General features: G+C 33.6%; 1 pseudogene; it reads right to left on the bottom strand.

Annotated features, from left to right (window-relative positions):
* Nucleotides 1-2886: 2886 nt before the first annotated feature.
* LOC125166473 (pyruvate dehydrogenase (acetyl-transferring) kinase isozyme 2, mitochondrial-like) lies at nucleotides 2887-3332 on the bottom strand (annotated as a pseudogene).
* Nucleotides 3333-14327: the final 10995 nt, after the last annotated feature.

Genomic DNA, 14327 nt, shown 5'->3' with positions numbered 1-14327 from the left:
GGATGAGCACTGGGTGTTGTGTGGAAACCAATTTGACAATAAATTTCATATTAAAAAAAAATAAAGGACTGGAGACCTAATCATAGGACTGTAGAAAACTCCCCTCACCCCACACCTCTCTATCTAAAAGTCTAGTTATAACAATTATTTACAGTAGTTCTTTACATAATGTCTGGCTATCAAGAAAAAAATATAAGGCATATCAAAAGGCAAAACAACACAATTTGAAGAGATAGAGCAGGCGTCAGGATCAGGCATGGCAGGGATGTTAGGGTTCTCAGACCAGGAATTTAAAACAACCACGATTCATATTTTAAGGGCTCTAATGGATAAAGTAGACAGCATGCAAGAACAGACAGGCAAGGAAGCAGAGAGATGGAAATCCTAGGAGAGAATAAAAGAGAAAAGATTTTGGTAATCAAAAACACTATAACAGAAGTGAAGAATGGTTTTGATGGGTTTATTAATAGACTGCATGGCTGAGGAAAGAATCTCTGAACTAGAGGATATAGTAATAGAATCCTGAAAAAATTGAAAAGCTAAAAGACTATGTTATCTATAAGAAACCCACTATTAATATAAAGAAACCTCTCGATTAATAGTAAATGGATGTCATGAAAAGACATGAAAGAACCTTAAATGCATATTACTTAGTGAAAAAAGCCAATCTGAAAAGCCTGCATACTGTACAATTCCAACTTTATGACATTCTGGAAGAGACAAAGTTATGAGAATAAAAAGATCAGTCATTTCTTAAGGGTTGGGAGAGACAGATGAATAGGTGGAACATAGAGCAGTCTTATGGCAGTGAATATACTGTTTCAAGTTATTTCTGAATAAAATAGTAATCAAATTACTGTATCATCAGCAGCATGGACTAACTCTAACCTCAAAACAAACACAGATGATGGGTATTATAAACAAAAACACTAACCCAGTGTAATCCAACATAAAACAGATTCTCCTCTCATTGTGAAGTTTGTATATATGTTTTTAATCTAAAAATAACCACCCTGTTTGAGCCTGTTCTGATAACACTGGATATAGAAACAGCAGTAACCAAAATCCTCTCACTTTGAGCATATGGTGAGTTCCAGGAGATTTAGCCAACAAACCTATAAAGAAAATTGTGGTGAAAACTTTTTTCTATAGTGGCCTATAATCAAAGAACTTTGAGGGAAGGTAGCTTTAAAAACATTCATGGAAACTAAATCTTATTTAGTGTCTAATGCTAGTCACAACCACCATACCTGCATATAAAGACTAAAACCATGATTTCATTAATTTCTTTCCTCACTGAAACCCTTTTAAATAAGCATTGTTATCTTTATCATACAGATTTTTAAAAAAAGCTGCATTGAAGCTAAAGAATGTTCACAAGTTCATGAATCATTATGTGGTGGTAGAACTACGGTTTTACTCCATATCTTGTGGCCTTTTTACTTATAGCAATACAAAAAGTACATTAATCTATAAACGTTCCAGAAGACTCTGTATACCAGATCTCTTAGCAAAAGTCTCATTTATTCTAATTCTGTCATCTTAGATAAACAGTGAAAAGGTGAAAATAAAAGTCATGTAAGGCTAATAGACAATCGAAAATTGATTTTTTTTTTTTTTTTTTTTGTCTTTGAAGGCCTTAGTTAAGGGTATCTGGAGAAAATCAAAGGAAGTATTTAGATACTATCTGATTCAGTGGCAGCAGTGATAAACTTTACTGGCCAACACTAACATATCAATAATAATCTGTGCCATTTATTCAACCTGAACCATTACCTAAGCATTGTAAGACAAGTGTTGGTTGAAATATTATTCCACAAATTCTCCAGAGAAAAAACAAAATGATGCCCTTACAAACGAAGTGCTATGAGACCTGTATAGCTCAAATTAGTGAATTCTAAAGACATTGAATTACTTAAGCATTTTCTCTACCAAATATTTTTTGGATATAGTTTTTATTAAAGTTAATCTAAATTGTTTTTATTTGGTTAACTTGAGAAAGCACTGCAAAAAAAAAAAATTCTAACAAAAACCAAAGTTGAATCTCAGGCATGTGAGAAAAGAGGCAGCTGTGGTCTGGGGAAAAATTAATTAGACAAAGGCTTAAAGGTCTTGGGTTTGAATTTCCACTCATCCATTTATCAGCTGATATTCATGGATAAATTATTTGGCCTTTTTGAACTTTATGTCCCTCTATGAAGATGTAGATGATAAAACATCCCTTAAATAAAGCTTTTCGAAATTTGCAACCCAATAAGATTTTTGTACATATGGGTATATTCTTAGGGGTTTTATAATTCTTAAAATTTTACACAACTATCATAAGGGTATCAGGACACCTCCTAACAGTTTGAAAATTACCAAATTAGACTATTTCAAAATAATTATAAGAAATTGACTCTAAAGGACTATATAGTTCAGTGAACAAATTGATTCTTAAATGTGAGTCTGAACTCAGAGCATGAGAATAAAATACTATCTTTCAAATAATATATTCAAATAATCAGGTGTGCTGAAACCATGCATTTCTCTGCTTCATTTTCCTATTTCTGTTTGTGTCTGTTCTGTCTTGCAAAACAACAGGGTGGCTCCATGAGAAAGAAGTTGTTTTTAATAAATAAACAAGAGATTTTGGGTTAAACAAGGCAAAACTATGTCTTAAGTTCAGGACCACAGTATGTTAAAATGTTATGTGACTATCAAAACAACAGAATAGCCTTTTTCTCCATAGTTTTATTTTTTACAGGGCTTTTCATTGTTAACATGGTGGGCTTTGTATTAGTTGTTTGGAGGAAGAAACTATTATTATTTCTCGCAGCTAGAACACATGCGGTGTAATTTGCACACTATCTAAAGCAGTATATAGAGTTGTCTTTTGACACCCTGTCATGAAGAAACACCTATAGCTAATGCATGCTCTAAAGGGAGGTCTGTGAAAACAAGTTGTAAATATTCCATGGTGAGCACCACCTGGTCACAGCGGTTCCGGATGATCAGGGCATCAGTGACCTCGTGCAGGTACGATTGTCCTTGGGGTCCTTGTCCAGGAACTCCATGATGTCCAGGAGACTGGACATACCAGCTGTGGACCAGCTTCACCAAGGGTGTGCTCAGCACTCTGTCAGGAAGCAGGTTGATCTCTTCATGATGGCCAGGCACAGGGGCTTCCCCTGCCTGAGGAAGGTGAATGGTTTTCTCACAGGCATTGCTGGACCCAAAGTCCAGAAACTGCTTCATCGACAAGGGACAGGGAGAACTTGCTGAAGTGTTCCATGTACTTGGGGGCTCCTGCCAGGGACAGCATTCTTCAGCAGCATGGGGACCCAGCGCATGGCAGTGGTGGCCGAGTTGGCATGGCTTGGGATCTGGCTCCAGTACCCGCCCCCCCCCCGCCCCGGGCAGCACTTGCCTTTAAATTTTAATTTTCTATAAATAATATATTTGGTGCCCAGAACATGTCAAATATAGTTCTACGTATTGAGTATACACATATCAGTTAATCACTCTGGTACTTTTAAAGCTTAAGAAGTGATACGTGTTAAGAGTAGGAACAGGCACAAAGCAGTACCTAGGGTAGTGATGATCCATGTCAGAGGGGAGGAGATTCAGGGATTCTAGAGTCAGTGGAATCCTACTTGGTCAAACAGTGAGCCCTATTCCAGGAAAATTGCAAGGGCTTAACTTTGTTTTGAGGTTGAGTTGCTATCGATTATTGAGCATTTTAGTTCCTTGAGTCTCTGTGATAATGATCAGAAAGAGTTACCTAAATTGCTTTGATTCACAGGTAATTAAATGACTCTCTACCTCACCGTGTGCTATGAAAGAAGATTACACAATTTATCTTGTCTAATAAGGCAGAGAAATAGTAGTGATATGCTATTGTGTTTTATTTTTTTAGCACATAAATTAGTGCTAGAAATAAACGTGAAAGAAAAATATTTGAATGTGTAATATCTACTTTTAGAGCAGATTTGTTGAATTTCAATTCATCATGTTTTTCCCTACATTTACTCTGTGGGTACTGGTTATGTGACTAGTCATAGATATATTCATTGTTTATAGCAAATGAAATGGTTGGTTTGAACTACTATTTTTCTCTGGAGAAATAATATAGCTAAGGATTTTAGCCATTTCAGAAATCAGTAAGTTTTGCCTTAGTAATGCTGTGTTCTTCAACACTGAGAAAGTGAAAGTTTGACAGCCTTTGTATCAAACTAATTGAAAGGCCCTCTGCTTTAATAAAGTTATTTTGCCATTGTCCTTCAAAAACTGTGCTTTATAAGCTGTTCATTATATTTCAGTAAAAATACATTTTAGATGGATACAGATTCTGGTGTCCAAACTCTAATAATTAAAAAAGTATGTATTCTACATATGGACATTTTTTGAATATTTCTTTCACAGTTACTAGCACAAACTTACTAATGGAAGAATCTTCCTACAGTTGTAGTTATTGACACCCAGTGTAGGATAGTATCATGCTACATAGACATGGTTGTTTATAAAGTAAGTTACAAAATGCTGACACTAGGCTGGCATTTAGGCAAGATTTTAAGTGAACATGGGTGTTCATTTTTAAATTGAGGAAAGTGAGTGAAATTTTACATATTTTTAGAGGATAACTCCCATGTTAACAAACATACTGGTAAGAGATACAGAGCCATCTAGGACTGTGAAGTAACCTTGGTGATGGAAGCTTTCTCTGGAGAACAAGATAAAAGGATCCTCGTCCCTGACACTAGGAAAATCATATATAGATTACAGACTAACTTCTTCCAGTTAAGAAAAACATTGTAATCTTAATGGGACAGACCTTTTTTTGTTGCTATTGCTGTTGTTACTCTCAGCTAAACCCTAATTCCTATAATTCATTTGCTGTCAGTATATGCTCATGATGAATGGTATATAGGGGAAACAATGGATATAAAAAATATGCTAATTATGTGGTAGGGGTATGATCATAAAGAAGAGGAGAATGAGAAGTAGGAAGACTAGAAGACTGAAAATAAACAGATGTGTTCATTTTAGTGTTTATCTTGAATAGAGATTATAAGTAAGTGAATTATTTTCTTTGTATATTGTACATTTTCCTATGAAATTCAATCCATATTAATAAACTTAAGTCACAAAATTACAATAACTAAAAGTTTTAAAAATTGATTATGCACAAGGAAAACTAAATTTAGCTTGTACTTCACTGGCTGGGTCCTGTAAGAGTCTCATTCTAGTTTCCTTGTTCTTTGTCAAACTCTGCTGATGATGAAATACATACATATTCTTCATGATTATAAAAAGGATAGTTCAAAAGATGAATAAAGGTCATTATAAATGTTGAATGAACAGTCAGGGAAAGCTTTACCTATATCACACATTTACCACAATCTGTATTAAAGTTCCTTAATGGAAGTGCATCATAGATTTAATAAGTTATAGAGTGCTACAGTTTTTTTGCAGAGACAATTAAGCACAGAAAGCAATATGAACTATCAAGTAAAAGCACATACCTCTAGTAAAAGAGAAGTTTATAATGTTGTACTATGAATTTTGCAGAATTTTGCATGTACAGAATTTGTACAAAGGTACACAAGGGGCTTACAGTACTTTATTTAAAGATGTAAATCTGAAACATTCAGTGAAAAGAATACTTCAGTAAAGCAGGTTATGCATGATCATGTTCCTCTGTTGTGGGTTGAATGGTGTCCCTCCAAAAATTTATATATTGAAATACTAACAGTCACATTGGAAATTCAGTGCACAATAGCATCCTTCAGTGATATGTCTTTTATGTATGTATGTATGTATGTACGTATGTATGTATGTATGTATGTATGTATGTGAAGTTCAAGGTCTTCACTTTGCCTACCAGTCATCTCATGGCCTGACCCCATTCCATCTCTGCAGTTGACTTTTCTAGCGTTCTTACCTTATTACTGTCCTGGTCTCATGTAAACAATTTGCATTTTTTCAAGAACAAGTCACGTCTTCCCTCTTTTCTTCATACTTTTACACCTCCTGTTTGTACTTCTGGAAATGTTTTTCTTTCTTGTGCTTTATCCTATTCATTCTTCAGATCTCAGTTCAAATATATTTTCCTTTGGGGAAGACTTCCATGTCCCTGTAAACTTGCCTTAGCAGTGCTCTTTTGGTGTTCCCCCTTAAGTACCCCTTACTTATCTATATGAGAGCACTTTTTCATTTGCACTGTACTGAGTTATCTATTAATTGTCTATATGTTCCTCTATTATGTAAGTTTTTTGGAATATAAACTGTGTTGTTTTCACTATTTTATTTTGGATATTTAGCCTTGTAGTTGGCCCATTATAGGTACTTGAAAAGTTATACATGAACATGTGAGTGATCAATATAGTGATGCCAAACTTATGGCAATTGGGCTCTCTCTGTTGGGCCAAGTTAGCCTCACTATTTGGAAATTGTTATTTATGGTGAAGGATTTAAAAAGGCTATTGATATTTTCTAGAGTACTGAAGTTTTTAAGTGAAAATCTAACATATTTCAAAAAGCAAATCTTTGTATATGATACATATAAATTTAGAATATATGGGAGAGTCTTTCTGAATGATTTGGTTTTACAGTTTGAACACACTCTGCATAATGGTGACCACAAACTAATATGCATGTAAAAGTTGGGGTTTTTTGATAGCTAAAAAGCACTGTGTAAATCTCAGCTATTTACTGACACAGTATTCTGTTATACTACCATATTCTGTTATACTAATTAATAACTTTGGGAAGTTTGCAAAGAATCTGATTCCTGAAGTGATAGATTATAAATCCTGGGACACTCTCAGTTCCACAATAAAAACTTTAAGGTTTTCTTAAAATAAAGTTTGGAGAAAAGGAACAAAACAAAACAAAAAAACTTTGGATTAGGATTCGGCAAACTTGTACTTTAATCTTTATTATCACTCATCATGGCTTATTCCTCTTTATATTTACCTCTAGAATCTATCCACATTTCTTAGTGAGGTGAAATCATCCTGGTAAATATAAGCCTTTCTGTTTATCTTTTATCTTTTAACTTGACAACATGTCAAAAAAACAAAAAAAAGTTCACTTGAATTAATGTTGTAACTTAAAACAGCCTAATACAGGACTACACTTATTTAAAAAAAAATGTTCTTCGCCCTTTTAGAGAACATTTTTTTTTTCTCCTGAAACATTGAGGTTACAACAGGAGAGTTGCATGTCTACCCATGGTAATGGGTATTTGCAAAATGATGTACTCTTATTTAGGTAATAATAGATTTATGTGCAAATGCATGCATTTTTTATTTGTATCAGGTAAAATTTATACATTATTATATATTGCAACAGAGGCTTTTCCTTTAAATTAAAATTCATAAGTTTTGACTGTTGAATTCTATTTTATTTATCTTTCTTGGCATGAAAACGTTGAATTTTTGTACAACACTCAAAGAGATGCAGCCCTCTACTTTAATTTGGAATCTCTAAGGCTTTGAAATGTTTATTTTCACTTGACCCATCCCCTTGATAAAAGAGCAAAAAGATCCATGAGAGTTATCAGTGACAAGTTACAATGCTGTCTGAATATCAACCACTGGCTCCACTCTCAGAACCAAGTAGTAGAATATGGAAATACCTCTACTCAGTCACATCTGATATCATTTATAGACTGTTCCCAGAGAAACCTTATTTTTGCTCTTGCCAAATCGGAACATTTATATTAGAAAATCCCCCTCTGCTCAAAGTTTCTATAATCAGTACACTGAAGATTTCAGAAGAACATAAGTAGATAATTTATAAAATTATCTATAATAGTTGAGCTCAAAATCCTACCTTAGGCATTCCTTCCAAAATTGTACTTTTGTGCTTCAAATCCATAAGATCTCCCAACACCCATGCTGTAGTATTTAGCCTTCCCACATTTCTGCTTCTACTTTCCAGTTATCCCCCAGACTCTCACTCTTCCATTCATTCATGATACAAAGCACCATACTTCTCTTCAAACTTTTATCTCCTTCCTTGAATAATAGCACCTGTTCATTATTTAACAAAGTCTTCTAACTTATTTCATTTGTGCTAAGAAACAGATTTTAAAAAATGCCTCCTCAACTTGTGTTAAATGGACACTTCAGATTAGTTTTGTTTGGCAAAATAGTTCCTTGCTGAAGACCTGCAAGTAGTGACTTCCAACCTATGAACACTAGAGTTAATACAAAGTGCTCTGAATTCCATATGTGCACTGAAATATTTGTAACATACATGTGGAATGATTTTTCAAATGTGTGCTAATGAAATGCATGTTATTAAAAATATCAGCAGCTATTAAGAGTATGTTTATTTAAACCAATAAAATACAAATACATCATGAGAGGTATTTATGGTATTTTACGTTAAAGTTTTTGAAAGTTACTTAACTAGAGAAGGCATACCTGAAATTCCACTTTCTTCATTTTCAAATGAAACTAATGTAGTCCTATTCTCTATTACCACCACTGCCCTCTGCCCCCACCCCCAGCTCTAAGTAGTTGATTCTTATTTGAAACTGGAACTAAGTCTCTTTAGAAAGCATTAGAGATCAATAATATTATGAAAGGACTTCAGTGATTTCCCCACTATATTTTTCCATTTACAGTTCTGATTAAGCAGATCAAGACTTAATATTTCCATGTTCTTTCTTCTAGTTACAATGCTATACAGGTTTTCTATTATTGATTCCTATTTTGACTCAAAAGTCATAAAATTCCTGAGAATACAGAGAATTTATCCTATCAGAATATATCCAGTATTATTGGGGTAATGTGGTAGATTCCATCTTTGTGTAGGTTTTTAAATATCACAGTTGTCATAATTACTCTCAGGCAAGGGTAATGGTTTAGTAGTTTAGGGAAAATCTACTTAATAAGATTTTCCCTCCCAAATCCTGCACTGTACCAACGAACAGTTATGTTACCTAGTGACATAAAGAACTTCCTATTTCCATTCCTACTTAACTCTACTTTCTGAATCTTAAAATATCCTCCTTTGAGAATTGAAGAAGAAAAAATGAGCAGTTTGTACCTTGGCATCAGTGATATTCTTGAGTTTATTAGATGGCACTGATAATTTGGGGTTCACATGATGGGAGTCATATCATAAATAGCCTTAGGAAATTTGTTACTATAGCTCTGGCTCCCAAATTTTCACATCAACATCTATCAAATGCTAATAGAACCAACATCATTTGAAAAGTCTAACCACCTTTAAAAGGGAAATTTTTTTACAGAGAAATAGAGATATATGAAGATAGATCTTTCCTTCATTCTGGTAACTTCTATTTCTCCCCTATATATTTTAATGTTGAGAACAAAAATGAATGTTACAATTGTAGTAACAATTGTAGGAGTAACTACAATTGTAAGAGAACTTAATCCACTGATAGCCTTGTAGAAGATTTTGTTCTAGACATACTCCTTCAATTCAAAAATTTTTTTTTTTAGATAAAATGTGTGGCATAAAAATAGGATTACTCATGCTCAGATACCAATAATTGGATCATTTCTTGCTAAATTTTTATTTGCTATCATGAATAAAACTTCATTGCATATTGTGAATGGAATAATTAGAGATTCTGGTGTATAATACAACACTTCCTAAGTTTTGGTTACTCTTTTCTTTGAAGTCATGCTGCCTTTTGAGGCCAAGTAAGAAGTACCAAATTTTTTCATAGCAAAACTATGACGAACATTGTTAAGTGTTTGTAATTACTATTTTCAGTCCATTATATCTGAGGTTCTAAATATATGTAACAAAAAATCTCAACCGAACTAAAAGTACCTTTTCTTTTCCACTTTATATATCCTCACATGATTTCTGTGGTTAAGATCCAGTTCTTACCTGGAAAAAACCAAGGAAGAAAGTGGAGATGATTAAAGCAATTTCAGCAAACAACTAAATAACTTGGTTAATTTTCCCAACAATTAATTGATTCAGTGAAAACAATCAACAAGCTAATTACTTCACCAAAATTAATAAATCACTTGAAGCAATCAATTGCTTAGCTCTAAATCTCACTTTAATTCCAGGAATGATGAACCAAGCCAGGAAACCCACAGTCCAATATTACCAATCCAATCAGTATTTTTTAGGTGAGAAGTCCAAAGTAGTGTTTTACCAGTAGAGCTCACTTTTTTGGGATATCTTACACATCATTATACATCATTTAAGGAAATAATTCCAAAACATTTTAAAGTGTTTGCCAAATATTTTAAATATTAAGTATGGAAAAAGCATAGACTTTATGATCAGTGATCTAAAAAAGATGGCATTATTTTAGGCATATTAAATAAATATGCCAGTTATTCTTTCTTAAGAATATTTTTTCTAAGAATATACTCCCATTTTTTTTCTAATAGCTATATTGCCTTCTATCAGCTTCATTCCTGGGCATAACTGAGCAGATTTATAACCCACTAACAACATTTAACATGTATGTGCCTCTACATAGCCTGGCAAACCAAGCTAATGATTTTCATTAGATTAATAGATGTAAAATTAATCATTAATATTGTTTTAACTTGCATTATTATGCATGTCTTTTGTTATCAGTAAAGAAGGTTCTTTCTCTATATCTCCTTAACAATAAAATTTATTTCTGTCCTTTGTAATAATTTGTTCATAGTGATTTATTTTTAGAAATATCTACGTATCAATTCTTACTAATTTTTAGAATAGTTGTGTCATATTTTCTATTATTGTTATAATTGCTTGATTACATGTGATTAAGCCAAAGTTTGAATGATTTATGTATATATGGCTCTATTAATTATAACTATTAATTATTAGTTGATTATTAATAATTGTTACTAGTTGCTTATTAATTACATTAATTATAATTATTAATTATTAGTTGATTTTCTTTATTTCTTTAATACTCCTAAATTTTGTTGTCTTCATTGTTGTATTGCTTCTAATTTGTCATCAGAATAGCCTTAGTCTATATAAAATACTATAATACCTTTGAAATTAATACTTTGGAAATTTTTTAATGCCTTGTTTAATATTTATTTCATGTAACTCCATATTTATTTTATTATTATTTTTTTTTCAACGTTTATATATTTTTGGGACAGAGAGAGACAGAGCATGAACGGGGGAGGGGCAGAGAGAGAGGGAGACACAGAATGGGAAGCAGGCTCCAGGCTCCGAGCCATCAGCCCAGAGCCTGACGCGGGGCTCGAACTCACGGACCGCAAGATCGTGACCTGGCTGAAGTCGGACGCTTAACCGACTGCGCCACCCAGGCGCCCCTATTTCATGTAACTCCATATTTAAAGTGGTGAAATATTTTTTTCTTTGTAATCCCCAATAACAAATATTGTTTACCCTACCCTCAGGCTTCCCTTGATTCATAACTTTAGTATCTTTCCTTAAATTACATAGTCTACAACCTGGAGGTATAATTCCTTTGCTAGTGCCAATTATGTGCCAAATTATTGTATTTATTCATTGACTTTCATAAGAGTCTGTTCTTCAAAGTCCAAATTTCATTTCTGTCAGGGTCACCTGAAATGTTTCAACAAGGATCACTGAATCAGAATCTGAGAACCTGAGGACTGGGCTGGAGGAATCTACCTTTTTTTTTTTTTTTAATTTTTTAATGTTTATTTATTTTTGAAGAGAGAAACAGAGCTCGAGCAGGGGGGGTGGGGGGAAGACAGAGACACAGACACAGAATCTGAAGCAGACTCCAGGCTCCAAGCTGTCAGTGCAAAGCCTCATGTGGGGCTTGAACTCATGATCCATGAGATCATGATCTGAGCTGAAGTTGGACACTTACCCGACTGAGCCACCCAGCCTCCCCTGTTTTGCTTATATTTTTGTTAACTTTTACTGGATTTTTTTTTCTTTTTTACACACCAAAGTCTGAGGACTGCTGTTCTATAATACTGTCTTCATTACTCTCATCTAGATATGAGGAAATCAAGTCTAAGAGAAGCTAAATGTCTTACCTAAAACCATACAGACTTGGGAGCATGGAATCAAGATTACAAATGTGGTAGCCCTTCTCCAAGTCTGATATCTAACCTGTAACACCAACTCAATCCCTAAGGGGATGCCTAAAGAGGCCTGATGCTTTTTATTCAATATGAGCTAAAATTAACTACTTTGTTTTGATTCCACTATTTATTAAGAGCTAAACCTTGGGTTTTAAGTAGTTCTGGCTGGCATTGGGGTAAAAAGAAGATAATTCTAGTAAAATACTTAATTATTTGTGAAATATATATTTTTAGAACTATAAATATTATCATCATATAATCTATGAAGCAAGCTATATATACTGTACCATAATTAGCATAATATATGTTGATATCTGGTAACAAAATAATATGAAAGTGTATACACACACACATACATAGCTTGAGAATTACTATGCCAACATGATTCTTTTTAAATACATCCTTTCACATATTTGATGTGATATAATAATGTGCATCTCTATGGAAATTCAGAGTTACAATATATTTAGAGAGGAAATGATTGCAGATTGTTATAGAAAGAAATATAAAGTCTAACAAAATAGTAATTTTGCAATAGAGCAGCTTTGATCCTAATAAATAATTAGTATGAGATAAGTAGGGAATTCTAGAACTCCTGGACTATGGCCAACACAAATGAAGAAATGCTATATTAACATATACAAATCTATAAACTAATTAGGAGGTCCTTTTTTACTTTGAGAGAAAAAAACACAAATTCAGAATCACCTAATTTTCAATAAAGAATAAGGAACACAAAACAGGTTTGAACAACAAAAAAAATTAGATTCACAGAATTTTTAAATAATGGGATATAACATTTTTAAATAAATGTTTAAAAAATCTTAATGATATTTTAGAATCAAGGAAAATGGGAATGAGAGTAAATAAGAAATGTAGAGGGCCAAGAAAATAGAGGAAAGTAAAAACTAGATAAAAGGCAGGGAAGGGAAATATCATGAAGGCTATCATGAAACTTTGTATTATGCAAAATGAATGATAATAGTAGATCGGCCAGGGATCCTGTCTGTGAGGTAGAAGTGGGACAGAAGATGAGCTTAGTGGAGTTTACAGTGGTCAGACCAGATGTGGAGATGGTCAGCATCATGGGGAAACCCTTGAGATGCCTCTACCACTGTGGACAGGACCTACTTAGGTACCAGCAATAGTAAATTAGGTAGCAAGTAGAAAGTTGAGGGGGAAAAGTCAAAGATGTTCAATTTAATTTCCGTAGCCAGAAAATTCCTCTAGCAGAGTTATATTAAAGATAGGCACCTCACTTCTGACCCAGTGGAGTAGAGACAAGAAGAAAGAAGAACCACACACAGAGATAGAAACAAGAGAGGAGGGAAGCATACAGATAGAACAGTAAGTTCTCAGGTATGTATGAAGAAAGTTGCAGTTGCCATTCAGAGGTGGTGGGCCTCTGAGGGTTCTTATTTACTGCCTTTTAAAACAATGATAGCTGATTCTTTGGACAGTTGCTTATTTTTTTAATCCTTAAATTATAAAAGTATCCTTTGTCATAGAACTGAGAAGGCAGTGAATGAAGAGATAAATTTTTCTATGTTGTGGTGACCTTGACTAGAGCCTAATTATCTCCAAAATTGTATATAATCATTCAGATAGTGTATAGCTATGAAATCACACCTTGCTTGTAGGTATACAGGGATACATAACTGATCGAATGAAATAAACCATGTGATCATGGGATCTTCACATAGAACATATACAGTCTTAAAGTAATAATAATTTATTAATTTTCACCTCTATGTCTACTGCTTTTTTCCTGTGAGTAAGAAGAAGATGGAAAGTTTAGAGACATAGAGCTCAGTTCTGCACTTAGACACACCTGAGCTGGAAGTTTTGCTTCTCACTTACTCCCTTGGGAAAGCTACTTAACCTCTAAACTTCTGCGTCCTCATCTATAAATTGAGGATATATATAGTACAGACCGCAAGAGGTTGTAGGGGAGATTTAATAAGATAAGATATTGCACATATTAAGTGTTCACTAAATGTTAGCTATTATTAAGAGGGTCGAAAGAGCCTACAAAGCTTAAGCTTATGCTTTATCAGAATATCTCTCTGGAATAGAATCATTACCATACCATTTCTCTCTGAATATGATGACCTCTACATATTATAAGTCCCACAGAAACCAGCTTCTCTGTAAATAGCACATAGAACTGACAAAAGTGCCAAGAAGGTTTTTTATGGAGGCCTAATTTTAAGGGGAAAAATTGAATAAAACCATGAATTCAGCATGCATTTAAGAGTAAAAGTCTCTGAAGCAGCCAACCATCTATAATTGAAAGCTTTTGCTTTT

This window comes from Prionailurus viverrinus, chromosome B2, assembly GCF_022837055.1.
Source record: "Prionailurus viverrinus isolate Anna chromosome B2, UM_Priviv_1.0, whole genome shotgun sequence".
NCBI classification, from domain to species: domain Eukaryota; kingdom Metazoa; phylum Chordata; class Mammalia; order Carnivora; family Felidae; genus Prionailurus; species Prionailurus viverrinus.
The sequence above is the reverse complement of the archived record's forward strand: the minus strand, read 5'-3'. Positions and strand labels throughout refer to the sequence as shown.